The sequence below is a fragment of the Coffea arabica genome, chromosome 4e (assembly GCF_036785885.1).
Source record: "Coffea arabica cultivar ET-39 chromosome 4e, Coffea Arabica ET-39 HiFi, whole genome shotgun sequence".
Lineage (NCBI taxonomy): Eukaryota > Viridiplantae > Streptophyta > Magnoliopsida > Gentianales > Rubiaceae > Coffea > Coffea arabica.
In genome coordinates, this window is record NC_092317.1 from 13,029,584 (window position 1) to 13,041,886 (window position 12,303).

Here is a 12,303-nt window from a genome sequence, read left to right on the forward strand (position 1 = left end):
AGTTTAGTGAAAATGGGTTTTATTTGATTGGGTTTTCATTGTTGGTATTTGGCAAATTTAAGTTCCCATACATAGTGCTCTGTCTTCAGTTTAATATTATATGTTCTTATTCTTGATGTTAGGATAAAGGGCTGCATAAACATGGATAGGAGCTGGATGTCAATTAAGAATTACCTAGATCCGAAATATTTAGATGGAGTCAATGAACCTAAATATTTAGGAGGAGAGTTGAATGAAACTCAGGTCTGTGTCAAGCTGCAAAATCGGATGCATAGCAGCCTGCATCAGCCTGCGAACCTGATGTACAACAAACAATAAGTGTCCATCAATGTTTTCCAGCAACTTTATACCAAGAATCCCATTGGTTAAGCTGGAAAATATTTTAACAGTGGTGCGGTTTACTACCCAAGTTCCAGCCATTAAAAGTAGATTTTTTTCCCACTCTAAATTTCACATGCAACTCCAGATAGTGAACATGCTAACATACTTCCTGAGTTTAGTTCATTTACACTTGATCAGGCAAGAAAATTGAAAGGAATTGCCTTTACACTACTTCGGTCCAAGCTGATAAGTTTCTAGGAAAGAAACTAGCTTTACTACCTAGCTTTACTTCGGTCCAACCTCAACTCTTCTATGCATCAGAATTCGTCTAGAATATATACGTAGAAGGTGATGGTGTTTTAGCTATATTACCTGGTCTTTTCTACTCGACACTTCAAGTGTAGATCAGTTCACCCCTCAACCTTCTCCTCGGCTAGAAAAGAACGAGAATTTCTGGTGTCTTTTTGGCTGCAAATGGAGCTGGACTCTGGTTTCCTCTCTTGGTTGAAGTAGAAGCAGAAGCTTTGTTTTCTCTCTTTCTCAAATCTTTCCCTCAGGAAGACAATTTTCCTCCACTCCCTTAGCTCTCTCTCTTGTTTATCTCTCGGCCTTAGTGTTTAGGAAAGCCTAGATTACTTCTTTTCGGTGGGAAGTGGTAGACAGGAGGTTATAAGGTGCATTCCCTTGGTTCTATTGCCTAAACCAACCTTTATTCATTTCTCAATGCACCGCTTCTGCTAGCAGCTTTGGGAGCTGTTTCCATTGTTTTTTTTCCCTTCACTCACCGCCCCAAATTCAGCTAACTTCCACACTTCACCGCTTGGCTTCTATTAGGTGTTTGTGTTCGGTTCAATGAAATGCGTTCTTTTCTCTCATGGTTTCTACATTCTGATAACTCAAAATGACCGCATGGTAGTTAGTCCAGGATTTTAAGGTTAGTTTGGTCTTTTAGTTGTAGTTTAATTGCTCTCCAAGGCCTAAAATTTTTATGATCTCATGTATGAATTCCTAACTTCATTTGTATTTTCGTGAAAATTTTCTTACGTTAATCTAGTCGATTTTGACATATTTAGTTTTAAGAAATACTTATTAGACATGTTCTAGTTAAACTTGTAATATATGTTACATGCCTAGTAATATTTGCAATTAACACAATTTACGATATGTACGTCATATATTTATTTAATTTGTAATTTTTTTTTCTAATATCACAGTAAATAAAATAAAATATTTTAGGGTGTACACTTAATTTCTCGGGTTCTCACAACTTTTGCCAAAACTATATTGTTTCAATAGCCTTTTGCAATGAACTTTACTTGAATTGAAGCAATGTACACAGCCAATTGATTAACAATGATTTGTTATGTACTTAATTTGTTATGTTCATGTGAATCAACTGCATTTTTGGGTAGATAAGCTAATCAAAGTTGTTTTACTTTGATGTTTTGCTCGTCTCCATATTTACAACTTATTTTTCTTCCTTAATGCAGAAAATGGCTGTTCATTCAACCTTTTTGGAAGATCAATGAATATTACTGAAATTTCCAACACTAGAGTTCATGCCTTTGACTGACCGACATTGGAGATGAATATGTCTTTTGTTCATGTAGCTCACTTACGAGTTTTCTATTTCTTTATTTCAGTTGTCTTTTGTAAAACGACCTTAATTTGCTGTAAAATTTGGGATGCCAGATCCCTTATCGAAACATTTATTTTGCGATGTAAAACTTATATGACATTTGGAGATAATTTGTGATATATTGGCATGCAGCTTCTAATGCAGTTATAGCTTTTATTTGTTTTTTAATGGCATGCAAGATATATTCTTTTTCATTTTTAGATATAATTATAGCAGCAAAATCTTCAAATTTCATGGTGATAAAGTGTTGTCACTGAATCAGAATTCTCCATTGATAACAACCTGTTGTCATAGAATTAAAAAGTGTTTAGTGACAACAAAAGTTGTCAGTAATTAGTCTATACCAATGACAATTATGAATTAATTTTAGTGACGACATTGCTTTATACATCATTGACAAGATACTACGTCATCACTAAAAGTACAACAATTATTGACGAAACTAGTTGTCACAAAACAGTCCCATTCACTGACGACTTTTAGGGTCATCACTATATACTTTTATCGACGGGCCTTCAGTGACGACTCTGTGACAACTAGAAAGTTGTCAATAAAAGTTATCAGTGACGACTTTTTATTTTTTTGTGACAAAAATGGCTTGTCACTGAAGACCAGTTTTCTTGTAGTGACGTTGATCCCCAAATTCGTCCGGTTAAACAGAAAAGAAGACACCTCAGCCCTGAACGGAGCCGAGCTGTCGGTGAAGAAGTGGACAAGCTCCTGCCTGTAAAAATAATTCGGAAAGTCCAATATCCAACCTGGTTATCCAATCCGGTTATGGTCAAGAAGGACACGGGGGCTTGAAGGATGTGCGTTGACTTTACCAACTTCAACAAAATCTGTCCCAAGGATTGCTACCCATTGCCCAAGGTCGACACCTTGGTGGACTCGGCAATGGGTTATGAGATCCTTTGTTTTGTTGACGCCTTTAAGGGGTATCACCAAATAGGCATGAGTCAGGAAGACCAGGAAAAGACTGCCTTCTACACTGATCGAGGCACCTATTGTTACACCACCATGTCCTTTGGACTGAAGAATGCCGGGGCCACGTATCAACGCTTGGTTAACCAAGCCTTCAAATCCCAGATAGGGCGAAATGTCGAAACCTACGTGGACGATATTCTACTCAAAAGCCAGACCACCTCTTCATTCCTCTTTGACCTGAGAGAGGTTTTGGAAGTCCTACGGGAAACGCGAATGATGCTAAACTCCAAGAAATGTGTCTTCGGGATCATTTCAGAGAAATTTCTGGGTTACCTCGTCTCGAAACAGGGTATCGATGCAAACCCAGATAAGGTGAAAGCAATTCAAGAAATGTCACCACCTCGGTGCATCCGCGACGTCCAGAGGCTGACAGGGCGGTTGGCCGGCCTGAATCGGTTCTTTTCGCAATCAGTTTCCAAGGCGTTGCCATTTTTCAAGGTCCTAAAAAAGGTTGACAGATTCTCCTGGACCGAGGAATGTCAGCAGGCCTTTGAACAATTGAAGAAATACCTTCACCACCTCCCAACACCCACCTCACCTCGTCCAGGGGACAAGTTATTCTTGTACTTATCAGCTGCAGCCGAAGCTGTAAGTGCCGTGTTGATAAGGGAGGAAGGTGTACAAACGCTTGTGTATTATGTCAGCCGAGTCCTCCGAGGTCCGGAGACTAGATATACTCAGGCGGAGAAGCTCGTGCTGGCCTTAATCCATGCAACCCGTAGGTTTAAGCCCTACTTTTTAGCCCACCACATCTGCTTGAGAACTGACCAACCATTTCGGCAAGTCTTATCACGGCCAGAGGCTTCTGGACGCCTCACCAAGTGGGCCATCGAATTGGGAGAGTACGATCTGTCTTACGAACCTCGTACAACAGTCAAGGCTCAGGCTCTCGCAGACTTTCTAGCCGAACTCACTTTTGATGAGGCAAATAAAGCCTCTCCGATTACCACCCCAGTTACCGTCGAGTCTCAACGCTAGATCTTGCATGTGGACGGCTCATCCAACAGTGAGGGTAGTGGGGCAGGTTTGCTCCTCGAATACCCCCAAGGAGAAATATGTTCATATGCCCTGAGATTTGATTTCGTCGCTTCTAACAACGAAACTGAATACGAAGCTGTCATTGCCGGCCTGCAACTAGCCCGTAAGCTCGGGGCCGCGCACATCTTGGTCTATAGTGACTCCCAACTCGTCGTGTGCCAAATACTAGGCGAATATGAGGCCAGGGAAGAGGTGATGCATCGCTACCTCTCCAAAGTCCTCCAACTAGTGGCACACTTCGAGTCTTTTGAAATCCAAAAGATACCGCGGTCACAGAACCGGAGGACAGATGCCCTCTCCCGCCTCGCTTCTACCTCCTTCTCTGACCTGAACAAGACGGTTCTTATGGAGGTCTTAGCCGAACCGGGATATATTGGTGAAGTCGTATATCTCATTTATCCAGGGGACACCTGGATGTGACCACTAGTTTGATTTCTCAGTCGAGGTGAACTTCCCGAAGATCGAGCTGAGTCCAGAAAACTGCAACGTAAAGCAGTTCGGTACGTTCTCCGAGACAATCTCCTGTACAAGAGGTCATACCTCGATCCGTAGCTGCGATGTATTACGCCGGAAGAAGGAGAGAGGATCCTGCAAGACATTCATGAAGGACTCTGTGGTGCTCACGTCGGCTATAGGATGCTCGTTAAAAAAGTTTTGCTGTTCGGATATTTCTGGCCCACCATGAGGGTAGATGTCCAGGTCATGGTCCTTAGCTGTCCTTCTTGCCAGCATCACGCCCCAGAGCATCACCAGCCAACCAATCTTATGATCCCCATCACTTCGCCATGGCCGTTCGAGCAGTGGAGAACTGACATACTCGGTCCATTTCCCAAAGTTCCAAGCAATTACGCCTATGTGGTGGTGGCAGTGGATTACTTCACCAAATGGGTCGAGACCGAACCCCTAAAAAGCATCACGGGGGCTGCTGTTCAAAAATTCTTTTGGAAGAATGTAATCTGTCGCTTCGGTTTACCCCGCGTAGTCATCTTGGATAACGGTAGGCAATTCGGGGATAACCCTTTCAAGGCGTGGTGCGAAAACTTGGGGATTAAACAACATTTCATCTCGGTTGGACACCCTCAGGCAAATGGACAAGCCAAAAACTTCAACCGAACTCTCCTCCATGGCCTCAAGACCAGGCTTCACCGGGCTGGATCGTCGTGGATGGAAGAGCTCCCCAGCGTGTTGTGGTTCTACCGAACTACGCCGAGGTCAGCAACCCAAGAAACCCCGTTTTCCCTAACTTATGAGTCCGAGGCTGTCGTTCCCGTCGAGTTCATCACTCCCAGCTCACGAATGGCTGCGTATGCTGCCGAAGTCAACGAAGAGAGTTGACCTCGACCTTGCCGAAAAGAAGCGTGATATGGCCGCGGCCAAAGTTACTATTTATAAAAATATCCTAATTGGCTATTACAATGCTCGGGTCAAACATTTAAGATTCAATCCGGGAGACCTTGTACTCCGGAAGAATTCGGTTAGCCGAGTCGAGCCTCAAGGAAAACTAAATCCCAAGTGGGAGGGACCATACCGAGTTGTGGAATCCAGCCAAAATGGATATTGTAAATTGGCGTACCGAGATGGTTCTCGGGTGCCCCCGAATTTGGCACGCTGAAAATCTTAAACTGTATTACCCTTGACGGGTACGTGTTTCTAATATTAAGTTTTGAGTTATTTTCCACTTCTTCTCATTTCATTACAAGTGAAAAATAAGGGGACAAGTAGCAGTCAAGAAGATAAAACCGAACTCAATTAAAAAGATTGCAAAAATATGAAACTGATTGAATTGAAACATAAGTACAAAAAATAGAAGGCCGAGGTCATCCAGGACCTCGGCCTGCAATTACAAAAAGTGCTAAGCAACTCCTGCCCCGGGGTCCCGCTCCCCCATGGTCTCACCCCCCGCCTCGGCGTCCTGCTGCCTCTCAGCCCTTCCACCGGCTTGGTCCCCTTTAGAGCCATCACCTTCTAACTCGAACTCCTGGAGCTATTTGTTGAATTCGGCACGGACCTTGGCTAGGTCTTTTCCAGTTTAGATGCCTTCGGCCATGCGATCGCACAGTTCCTTGGCATCCTCGTTGTAGTGCTGAGCACTTTGAAAAGACTCCAGCTGCTCAAAAGATAGAAAGGGCATTGCGTCGTTAACAGCCGACGTATAGCCGAACATGAAACTTGGACGTGTGAGCTCGCCGAGGTCGCGAGTGAAGGACTTCGACTTCCGGAAGGCCTCCACGGCGGTGACCCCGACCCTTTCTATTGCCTCCCTGGTCCACCGTTTTTCTTGTGCCCTTCTTTCTCTCTCCTCATCAAGAGTGGTTATCAGGGAGTTGTTAGCGACTTCGGCCTTCTTCCTCTCCGCCTCGGTTTTGTCTCGCTCCAGCTCGGCCATCCTCAGTTTTTCTTCCAGATCGGCGATCTTCTTCTGGAACTCTGTAGGAGATTCGTAAGTCTCTATGAAGTGTCCGAAGCGCTGGTACATCTCAGCAAAGAACGCCGTGGTGGAAGCCCAGGAGACCGAGGCGCTCTGCATCAGTTCGGCGGGATTGAGTTTTCTGGTATAAGCATTGTCCCGTGGCAGGACTGAATTCACCAGGAGCTCGTGCGCGACCAAAGGATTTTTGCGGCGGTCGTTGACGTTAATCTCCCACTCCGGACACCAGTGTGCTCCGGGGTGCCTTTTGTCCTCTCCGACCTCTTTCGAAGGCACGTGATGGAGGTTGAACAATGAAGACCCCGTGACTGGTTTCTCCGGGAATACAGTCGCACCTCGGCCCCGAGGCGGAGTGGCTATTGTGACACCTCGGACGGAAACCTCCACCGGGATGGCGAAGGCGCTGGACCTCCCAGGCGTGGTGGAGGTGTGTGAGCTTTCGCCCATAATCACCACGGCAGGTTCGCGGCTGCCCTGAGCCTCGGTGGTCTTCTTGGCTGGTCTAGTGGAGGGCTCAGCAGTGTCCTTGCGCGTCTTCGGTGCCCTCTTCACTACCTCGACGTCTTCCGAGGTTATCAGATCATAAATTCTCGTCACTGCAAAAAGTGAAGGAGTTAGTTAGAACTCAAGATGAAAAAATGAAGAAGGGAAATGGAAAAGTACAAGGTTTTTTCAGCCTAATAGAAATGAGAATGGGATGATCCGAGCTGATTAAGGCTCGGCTGAGTCCGCCTTCCACGAGCACCACTTCAGCAAAATCCCAACAGTTAATTCTGAGGCCTGACCCCGTTAACTTCTGAAAATTGCGCTCCTCTAACTGGCCCGGGAACGTCTCTTTAATCGAGGTGGGAGGTTTCCACCAGAATTCTCGGGGGAAGTTCTCGACTGGGACGAAAAAAAACTCCTTTATCGAGTTCGGAGCGTCCACCACCAATTTAGGAACTTTGTTCCCAAAGTAAAACCAGCCCTTCTCAATTCTGCTGTTCTTGAGTGAGTAACAACGGCGGAAGAGGTTGACAGTGGGCTCTATCCCCTGATGTTGGCAAAGCAGTTGGAAACCGACGAGGACGCGAATGGCATTCGGGGTGAGTTGAGTGATTCTCACTCCCCAGTACCTCAGGCAGTCCCGGAGAAATCTTGTTGTGGGCACCCTGAGCCCGGCCTCCAGTTGTTCCACATAGATGGCCACCCTACCCTTCGGAGGCAGAGTCGCCGACTGGTGCGGCTGGGGGAGATAGATACTGTAGTCCCTCCTCCACGGGTACTTTCGGACCACCTCGAATACGGAGTCTTGTCCCATAGCGCTGCTGAAGGACGGCATCTGACCGTAGTTAAGCATGGTCACCTCCGGAGGAGGGGAAGGCTCTTGCACGCCCGCGTCCCTAGGGACCTCATTCCCGAGGTCATCGTTATATAGGATCTCGGGTTCGATCTCGATCTCCTCGTTCTGCTCCACCTCGGCATTTTGCTGCCCTTCAGCTGCCCGGACTCGATGAGAAGCCTCCGCACCTCCTTCCCCGACGTCGGAAGCGGTTCTCTCCTCGGAGGGGCCAGGCCTCTCTGTTTCAATAAAGTTGGGTCTTACTGTTTCTTTGTGTGTGCGAGCTGTTCTAGCCATTAGTATAGAAACGAAAGAAGTGAACTTACTTTGAAGAGGTTATTTGGAAGGATTGCCGAAGTGAAAATATAGAAGAACAGAGCTCTGGGGTGATTTAAGATTTTCGATAATGGGTGAAACGGTGAAAAGAGTGCCCTATTTATAGGCACCAGGGGGAAGATGAAGGAGCGGGACTTCTGGGATTTTCGAGATTGTGTTCTCTCTCTCCTCATTAATGAAAAAGGCGGTCGCCCGCCTGTCAATCTGGTGCCTGTGCATAAACAGCCCTCATGTCAGTTCCTCAGCAGTCTCATCCACAGGGTCATGATTCCTATATCCCGTGTCTCACACGCTTATTAACTTCGGGAAGCAACGATTTCTAGAAACCATGATCTCGGCCTTCTCGAAACTTGGGGGGCTTAGTGAGAATGGTCATTCCAGTCCGGATGGTTTGGGCCTCATCCCGCAAGGTTACTGAAGTGTTACCTCGGCCTCCATGTAGCTAGATGGTCCTAACCCGTTAATCACATCGGCGGAGATCATCTAAGCATAAGCCGAGGTGATCCTCAAACGACTCGACAACTGTAGAAAGATGGTGTGACCCCTGACACATCTGACACTATGGAAAGTTATTCCGACACATTCACCGCCTGACTCTGACACCTGTTCCGGCGCGCCTTTCCGCAGAGATATCACATCAAATTGATACACTGCTCCCATCCGATCTCTAGGGACTCGTACCAGCAGTTTCTCTTCAAGTCAATCCTTTAGAAATACTCAACACTTCCACTGAGAAAGAGGATGACCAATTTCTGGTAAAACTATATTGACTCCCTCTACCATCTTATTACTTCTTCATTCCCGAACTGACTTAAGTTTCGGAGTTGCACCGGGGGATTCAGCCCCTCCTATAATTTAAACAGGTAGCCTTGCCGCCGTGACCCTTCCCGCCAGGGGCATCTCGAATCCTTGCCACTTCAGCCGGTCAGGATTCACCTCTTCACACATCAAATCCTTTCCGGTCTACAGAGAGCAGATAAGCATCCTTCACGCAGAAGCAGATATTAGCAGTTGAAACCCATTGGTAAAAACAAGGAAAGGCCGTCAGTCAGCCTCGTGTGAGAAAAGAGGGAAAGTAAAGTGCTAATAGGCTAACACTAGTAATGGGGAATAGCGCATCTGAGATCGGGTGAAGAAGCATCTCCAGGTGGTGAGACAAAGCAGAGATTTGGGCCTTTGGCCTTTTCTCCGCTATTGAAGGACGAAACCCTACGCACGTCTGCTGCTTTAACTTTTTCATTTTTTGTGACAAAAGAAAGCAAAGAAACTCAGCTTCTTGCGCGGCTTGGAGGTTACTGAAGTGGAGCTGGCGGAAGTGGTGGAGATGAAGCTAGCAGAGATGGTAGTGGCGGAAGTGGGGATTGAGAGTTTGGGACCTGGGACTTGGGACAGTCGGCAGAGAAAGCTTGGAGGTTGCTGAGGAGCTGGCGGAATTGGTGGAGGTGGAGCTAGCAGAGATGGCGGTGGCGGAAGTACGAATTAGGAGTTGGCAGCTGGGACAGTCGGCGAAGGAGGAAGTTCGATTGGAGGAAAAGAGGAAGGAAAATTATGTAACCTAATAGAGGAAGTGAGAATAGAGGAAGTGAGAAACAGAATAAGTTGTAAATTTTAATTGATTCAAGGTATTTTTCTAATTTCACATTTACTCGAGCCTAATGAGCAGCTCGTCAAGCTATCGAGCCTAAGAAATGAAGGCTCGAGCTCGACTTATTTGTATTAACGAACGGCTCGAGCTTGGCCCAACCTCGTGTTGACCGAGCTCGAGTCGAGCTTTGCGAGCAGCACGAGTCGTTAGAGGAATAGAAAAGTGAACAAAAATTTGGAAGACCAAAATGTGGCCCCTCATTTTACCTTCCTCGTTCCATCATCTCATCGCCGACGACTGAAGGAAGAAGAAGACAGAAGTTAGAGATTCTGTCTCGTCGTCTCATCATTCCTAATCTCGTTCCACACCTCAGAGTCTCTGTCTTGTCGTCTCATCATCACCAAAACCAAAACTCACTAGCATTGCCATAAACCAACATTTCTCCTCCAAATCTCTATAATCTCATTCTCTTTATCCTCATCCTCCTCTACTTTTCTTATCCTCCCACCCAAATATTTTACCAAAATTCCATCCTCTCCTATTATGATCCTCTCTTCCTCATTATGACTCCTTTTTTCCTCATTAACAATGCTTTTTTTTCATAGAAAACAACAAAAAAATTTCCCTTATAAAAACCTCTCTTGCCTTACTTCTCATCTGCTCACTACAAATTTCCACCAAGTCTTCCAGTGGTTTCCTTTTCTTCTCTTTCTTGTTTCCTGATTAGTCCTATGTAACATATGAAATTCTCAGTTGTTGTTAATTAATGTGTTTCATTTGAGTGATTTGACGACATCGTTTTCCTCAATTAATTCTTAAAAAAATCCAAAAAATAACAAAGGAGACTACGGTTGCTTCCGTGACGGTTTCGACGCCAGCCCCACTGTACATCAGTGACCTCTAACGTCACCGACAGCCAGCTTTTTAAAGGTTTCTCCGAATTCAAGTCTCTCACTTCTATTCATATCTGTTGCTCCTCCTTCTCCCTTCAGCCATTGATCAATGAGGTGATGGAACAAGAAAGGTAAAATGAGGAGGCAGATTTAAGTTTTCTATGTGTGTTTGGATTGTCAATTATTCCACTTTATTTACACCTTATTTACATACACTGATTTGCTTGCATCATCAACACATTTTCCAATCACCTTAGTATCTCACATATATCATATCAAAAAAGTGGTACAGTACTTTTTCACAAAATTATCTCAAATAATTTACATCCAAACACACTCAAATAATTTACAATCCAATCACCTTTTTATCTCACATACATGTTTTTGTTTGCTTTTCTATTCCTGTGCAAACAAAAACACTGTTCTGGTTTAGGGGGTTTGCATCTCATGTGATAGGTTTACCAGTTGTGTAACTAGCTAAATTGGTTAAAAAGGTCACAAGTATACACTTTTGTAGGTCAAGGGGTTAAAAGTCTCCACTTAATTGTTGAAGGGCTAAAAGTTGACCCGATAAAGAGTTTGAGGGTCATCCAGGTTTTTGGCTTGGAATTAAATCTGTATAAATTTAGCATAAGTTCCCTTGGATTATTTTATAGGACTTAACATGTTTTATAACTTCTATTTTATTTATTTTTTACCATTTTATTTGTATATCTATGTGGAATTTTGACATTTTTGCCTTTAAGACTAATTGAGGGTTCATTTCAAAATTTTCAATTGTAATATTTGATTAATTCTAAATTTTATTTTAAAATTTCATATTCCTTAGTAATATAATTAATAAGGTAAAGTCTAAATTACATGATATCAAACAATTATGTTCTCTTCTTACTTTATTCTTATTATTATATGAAAATTCAAATAAATTCTTAATAAAACTAAAAGGTTTTTGAAAAGTTTATCTTAAACATTTTGTTTGCTAGGAAAAAGGAAAAAAATATTTTAAATATAGACAAATATCATTATTATTAAAAAATTGTCAATTATTAATTTAAACTTACACTACATATCTTAAAATTTGGCAGTGTGGTAGAAAAATGTATTTGGATAAACTTGCCATTAATAAGTTTGGGCATCCCATGATGAACTAACTAATCTACAATTGATGGGATAAACACTAGTACACGTTAAAACCTGTTTTGTTCTTGGTGATGAACACTAATATTTTAGTTATGAAAAAATCGAATTTAAAAGTAGAATGCCATTGGTTGCATGAAATCTTGAGTTATGGAAAAATCGAAATTAAAAGTAGAAAAATATATTTGGATAAATGTAAATACGTGATATTTGGTCATTCCATGATGAACTAACTAATCCACAGATAATAGGATATATACTAACATATATTATAAATTGTTCTACTCTCGGTGATGAAGATTAATATTTTGGTCATGAAAGAATCGAAATAAAAAGTAGGACTCCATGGGTTTTATGAAATTTTGAGTTTGGATGGGAAAAAAATCGTGCGGCTTGACTCAACCGCGAATTGCATGAACACACAACACACATTCGAACGGTGATCTGTTAAAATGGCAAATACGAAAAAAAAAAAAAAAAAGGAAATGATGCATGACAGCTGTGGGATTTGAACCCACGCCCTTTCGGACCAGAGCCTAAATCTGGCGCCTTAGACCACTCGGCCAAACTGTCCTTATTTGCTGACAAGCATCTGATTATTCTATAAATAGCTAACTTTTT

At 43.5% G+C, this 12,303-nt stretch overlaps 1 non-coding gene across 1 annotated transcript; it reads right to left on the bottom strand.

Moving 5' to 3' along the window:
• Positions 1–12,175: 12,175 nt before the first annotated feature.
• TRNAL-UAG (transfer RNA leucine (anticodon UAG)) lies at positions 12,176–12,255 on the bottom strand. Its single transcript has one exon. It is a non-coding gene; the product is annotated as a tRNA-Leu (tRNA).
• Between the last annotated feature and the right edge of the window lie 48 nt (positions 12,256–12,303).